General features: G+C 47.8%; 1 non-coding gene across 1 annotated transcript; it reads left to right on the plus strand.

The window, feature by feature from the left end:
* The first annotated feature begins 2,838 nt into the window (after positions 1 to 2,838).
* On the plus strand, positions 2,839 to 2,945 carry LOC132234050 (U6 spliceosomal RNA). Its single transcript, XR_009452862.1, has one exon. It is a non-coding gene; the product is annotated as a U6 spliceosomal RNA (small nuclear RNA).
* Positions 2,946 to 5,953: the final 3,008 nt, after the last annotated feature.

Here is a 5,953-nt window from a genome sequence, read left to right on the forward strand (position 1 = left end):
TCTAGGGTTTTCTATGTACAATATCATGTCATTTGCAAATAATGACAATTTAACTTCCTCCTTTCCGATTTGGAGACCTTTTCTTTCTTCTTTTCTGAGCACTGTGGCTAGGACTTCCAGTATTATCTTGAATAAGATCTGCCATCCACTTTTTTTTTTTAATATATTTTATTGATTTTTTACAGAGCGGAAGGGAGAGAGATAGAGAGTTAGAAACATCGATGAGAGAGAAACATGGATCAGCTGCCTCCTGCACACCCAATACTGGGGATGTGCCCGCAACCAAGGTAGATGCCCTTGACCGGAATTGAACCCGGGACCCTTCGGTCCACAGGCCGACGCTCTATCCACTGAGCCAAACCGGTTAGGGCTGCCATCCACTTTTTAAAAAATTATATTTATTTGGAAACATCTATTATAATAAAAGCATAATATGCTAATAAGACCAGACATCCTTCTGGATGACCTTCCGGACAAAGCCTGGGCTGAGAGGGAAGCCCGGGGCCCAGGTGCCTGCTGGTGGCTGGAGGGAAGCCCAGGTCCTGGGTGCTGGAGGGAAGCCAGTGCCAGCAGCCAGGGGGGAGGAGGCCCACTCTTGCACGAATTTCATGCATTGGGCCTCTAGTTGATTAATAACATTGTATAAATTTCAGGTGTATAACTTTATAATATAGCATCTGTATATTCCAGTGTGCACTGACCACCCACTAGTCTACTTCAGTCATCATATATTTGACCTCTTTTATCCTCTTTGTCCTTCCCCCGCCCCTCCCCTTCTGGTAGCCATGATTCTGTTGTCTATAAGTTTGGTTTTTGTTTATTTGTTGCCTTTTGCTTTATATCCCACATCTGAGTGAAACCATATGGTTCTTGTTCTTCTGTCCGACCTTTCATTTAGCATGATACTCTCAAGATCCATCCGTGTTGCAATTGGCAATATTTCATCTTTTTGTGGCTGAGCACCACATTTTCTTTATCCAATCACCCATCAAAGCACACGTGGGTTCTTTCCATGTCTTGGCTACTGTGAATCCTGCTGCAGTGAACATAGGGCTACATATATTCTTACAAGTAAGTGTTCTCAGCTTCTTTTTGGTAGTGCTCAGAAGGAGGGATAGCTGGGTCATATGGTAGCTCTATTCTTAATTTTTTTGAGAACCTCCGCAGTGGCTGCGCCAGTCTGCATTCCCGCCAGCAGGGCACGAGGTTTTCTTTTCTCCACATCCTCTCCGACCCTGGTTATGTCTTGTCTTGTTGACAATAGCCATTCTAACAGGTGTGAGGCGGTATCTCACTGTGATTTTGATTTTCATTTCCCTTTAACTAGTGATGTTGAGCATCTTCTTACATGTATATTGGCCACCCTTTAAAATTATAAGTTAACTGGTTAGCAAATTACTTCAATCACACATATAATACATGAATATAGAGAAACCAAGATGGCGGCATAGGTTAACGCCGGAGATTGCTGCCCTTGAACAACCACTTCAGAGATATAACTAAAGGACAGAACAGACAGCATCCAGAACCACAGGAAGGCTGGCTGAGTGGAAATTCTACAACTAGGAGGAAAGAGAATATCATACCCAGACTCAGAGGAGGCGCAGTGCTGAAGTGAAATACTGAGGTACGAAGTGCGCGCGCACGCGCGGAGCGGGCTGGCGGCGGAGGGCGCGATTGTTGTTTTCAATCGGGAGGGAGTTTCAGACTCTGAGCTCCAGATCCGGGCGAGTCTCTGGGGACCCAGACTCAAACGGGAGAAGCGGGACTGTCTGGCTTCGGTCGGAACTCGAAGGCAGCTTTCTCTCCGAGGTTTGCAGCCATTGCTGGGACTCTGAGAGGCAGAGCCCCTGGGGAAGGAACTGAGAGCAGCCATAACTGCTCACTCCGCCCGCCCTGTAGATCCCCGGGGACCCGCCTCGCCCAAGCCCTGTGCAGAACCATTTGCCGGATAGCCTCAGGCAAAGGCTAGATTAGCACCGCCCTAGAGATCCAGCACAGAAGCTCTCCCACTGCAGACACAGCTGACTCTCATAGCCAGTTAGCCTGGAGGTCAAATCACCCCTGGTATTACCGACATCAATCAAGGCTTAAAGGCAACAAGACTGTGCACAAAGACCACTTGGGGGTGTACCAAGAAAGCATAAAAAATGCGGAGACAAAGAAACAGGACAAAACTGTCAATGGAGGATATTGAGTTCAGAACCACACTTTTAAGGTCTCTTAAGAACTGTCTAGAAGCCGCCGATAAATGTAGTGAGATCCTCAAGAAATCTAATGAGACCCTCAATGTTGTGATAAAGAACCAACTAGAAATTAAGCATACACTGACTGAAATAAAGAATATTATACAGACTCCCAACAGCAGACCAGAGGAGCGCAAGAATCAAGTCAAAGATTCGAAATGCGAAGAAGCAAAAAACACCCAACCGGAAAAGCAAAATGAAAAAATAATCCGAAAATACGAAGATAGTGTAAGGAGCCTCTGGGACAGCTTCAAGCGCACCAACATCAGAATTACAGGGGTGCCAGAAGATGAGAGAGAGCAAGATATTGAAAACCTATTTGAAGAAATAATAACAGAAAACTTCCCCCACCTGGTGAAAGAAATAGACCTACAGGTCCAGGAAGCGCAGAGAACCCCAAACAAAAGGAATCCAAAGAGGACCACACCAAGACACATCATAATTAAAATGCCAAGAGCAAAAGACAGAGAGAATCTTAAAAGCAGCAAGAGAAAGAAACCCAGTTACCTACAAGGGAATACCCATACGACTGTCAGCTGATTTCTCAACAGAAACTTTGCAGGCCAGAAGGGAATGGCAAGAAATATTCAAAGTGCTCGCTTCGGCAGCACATATACTAAAATTGGAACGATACAGAGAAGATTAGCATGGCCCCTGCGCAAGGATGACACGCAAATTCGTGAAGCGTTCCATATTTAAAAAAAAAAAAAGAAGAAGAAATATTCAAAGTGATGAATACCAAGAACCTACAACCAAGATTACTTTATCCAGCAAAGCTATCATTCAGAATTGAAGGTCAGATAAAGAGCCTCACAGATAAGGAAAAGCTAAAGGAGTTCATCACCACCAAACCAGCATTATATGAAATGCTGAAAGGTATCCTTTAAGAAGAGGAAGAAGAAAAAGGTAAAGATAAAAGTTATGAACAACAAATATGCATCTATCAACAAGTGAATCTAAGAATCAAGTGAATAAATAATCTGGTGATCATAATAGAATCAGGGACATAGAAAGGGAATGGACTGACTATTCTTGGGGGGAAAGGGGTGTGGGAGATGCGAAAAGAGACTGGACAATAATCGTGCACCTATGGATGAGGACAGTGGGTGGGGAGTGAGGGCGGAGGGTGGGGTGGGAGCTGGGAGGATGGGGGGGGAAAAAGAGGAACAAATGTAATAATCTGAACAATAAAGATTCAATTAAAAAAATACATGAATATATTCTCCTTAAACATAATTAAAGCGCAGCAGATACGGTCAAAGTCCCTTTGGTTGTCACGGCCAATCCTGGCTTCCCTGCTATCCCTGTTCAGGGTGTTTGGGGTGTATCTTTCGCAATGTTTTCCTTTCCTATGGAATCTGAATACTGTTGCTGTCGATGTGCTTTTCACATTTTTTACGTAAATGGTGTCATACTGTCCCTGTAGTTCTGAAATTTTTAGTCTCTAAGAGGTACTTAACACCTCACCAGGAGGAAATCTTCTAGTGAGAACCCAGGGGGGAAGCTAATATTTATCCCGGTCCCAGTAGGTGCCAGACACTAAACCATTTGCTACAAATCGCAGAGGTCTCAGATTTGAGCCAAAGCTGTTTCTCCCCCAGGGAAAGTTGGTAAATATATTTCCAACTGCAGTATATTTTAAATAATTGCTTGATAAATAATAATGGCACTGTGATAATAATCACAATAAACATGCTCGTACTATGGCAAGATGATTTAGTGAGCGGTTAATTCATAGTTTAGCCCAGTGGATATTTTCCTGCTTTGCTCCAAGGAGGAACCCAATCATGTTCTCTCGCCTGGAGGGTCTTCGCTGGTCTGGAAGGAAACAGAACGATCCTCAAAACAACCCCCTCTCCGGCTTCCTCTTCAAAATCTACTTGTCCTGAGACAGAAGTTGGGTCATCTCTGAGGATGGAGGGGAGGCCGAACAGTGAAAGTCCCAGAAGCAGAACTGTCCCCAGGACTAACGATGGGCGGGCCTGTGGGCATGTCCCCACCATGTCCCTCTTCTTACAACACCCGGAGAAGGTGGCAGCCTCCTGGAGGGGAATGGCCCATGTGCCCATTGGGACTGTGGCCTGGAGGTCCCTGCTTAGCCACCGGCCCTTGTCCAAGCTCTGAACAGACAGCAGCAGCCACGCCCTCACCCGAAAATTCCACCGGGCACTCAGACAAGGTGTGCAGGGCCGGGACCCAAGGGAGGGCCCGAGAGCAGCTCCCAGGACCACCTGCTTCTCGCGGCTGAGCCCTGGCTCCCAGTGGGTCCAATGAGCACAGTGACGTTCCTTGCACCTGAGTGTGCCGGCCCCAACAGCTGAAGCAACGGGGGCTCTGGGCAGCGAGGGTGAGCAGTCAGAGTGGTGGGAGGGGTTGACCTTCAGCTTGTCTGTGCTGCAGCCCCTGCCTGTGATTCCCCCAAAGCGGGGTGCGGGCCCCTGCCAGCTGTCTCAGCGCCAGTCAGGGAGCCCCGTGCGAGCTTGTGAGCCTGAAGGACGTTGACATTTACTGCGCCACCAGACTGACCAAGCGTGGCTCACGTGGGTCCCGCTCGCCATCTTTCCTCCTGCACTTCTCCACCCATCTCCTCGCAGGGGGCTGGTGTCAGCTGTCACCCTCCTTGGGATTTCAAGGTGCCTCCCGGAGCCCCTGAAGCCGTGGCCGCCCTCGCTGGCATCGGCGGGACAGCAGGTCTGCTCGTGGGTATTTCCAGCGAGAGCACTGCGCTGGTCTTCTCAGCGCTAATGAGGGGTTTCGCTTTGGCAATGGGTTCCCCTGGTGAGGTTTAGTAGCCGAGCTAAATATCGATCCTTTCCAAACACCCTTCCTGGCTCCCCAGGGGCCAGGAAGCCTGAGAAGTCACCACGGGGGTCACTCCCTGAGAACAGCCGGGTAATATGCCTTGATGTCCCCAAGGAGGGTGGCCCCTTACAGGTGGTCAGGCTCATCATTCCAGACTGGCTGCCTGTCAACTGTAATGTCAGCCTTGCGGGGGGGGGGGGGGGGGGGGGGGGGGGGACGGGACTCAGCCCGGATCTCTGAGGGACTCCAGCTCTGCTGACTTTAGCTCTGATGATTCATTTGTTATCATAGCACCAAAAAAAATGCTAGAGACTATGATAGAGTGTTGGCCTGCAGACTGAAGGGTCCCAAGTTTGATTCCAGTCAAAGGCATGTACCTTGGTTGCGGGCACATCCCCAGTAGGGAGTGTGCAGGAGGCAGCTGATCAATGTTTCTCTCTCATCGATGTTTCTGACTCTCTATCCCTCTCCCTTCCTCTCTGTAAAAAATCAATAAAATATATTTTTTTAAAAAATTTAAAAAAAAAAAAAAAAGCATTTTTAGCTTTGTCACCAGTTCCTTGTGCTAAAGTAAAAAGATCTTTCTGATTTTCAATCTGATGATTGATTTGGCCCTGAACCAATCACTAGTAGTCTGGTGAGATGCAGTGCACTGATTGGCTCAGCCTTGGGCCTAGGTTTCACCAGTTTTGCCAAAGCATAAGGGGTTGGGTGGGAGAATGGGAGTGCAGGTGGGTACCTTTCTCTGCTGTTGCCTCTAGGAAGGGAAAAGCCGGTGGGGGCGCTCCACTGTCTCTTTATGTGTGAAAGTCTAAAAGCTCCTGGAAAGAATTCCTGCTGCAGGTGCTATTCTGCTCAAAGACGATGGTCAGGGGTGAGGGTTGATTCTGAGCCCAGCCCTCAGA

The sequence above is a fragment of the Myotis daubentonii genome, chromosome 4 (assembly GCF_963259705.1).
Source record: "Myotis daubentonii chromosome 4, mMyoDau2.1, whole genome shotgun sequence".
Taxonomy (NCBI): domain Eukaryota; kingdom Metazoa; phylum Chordata; class Mammalia; order Chiroptera; family Vespertilionidae; genus Myotis; species Myotis daubentonii.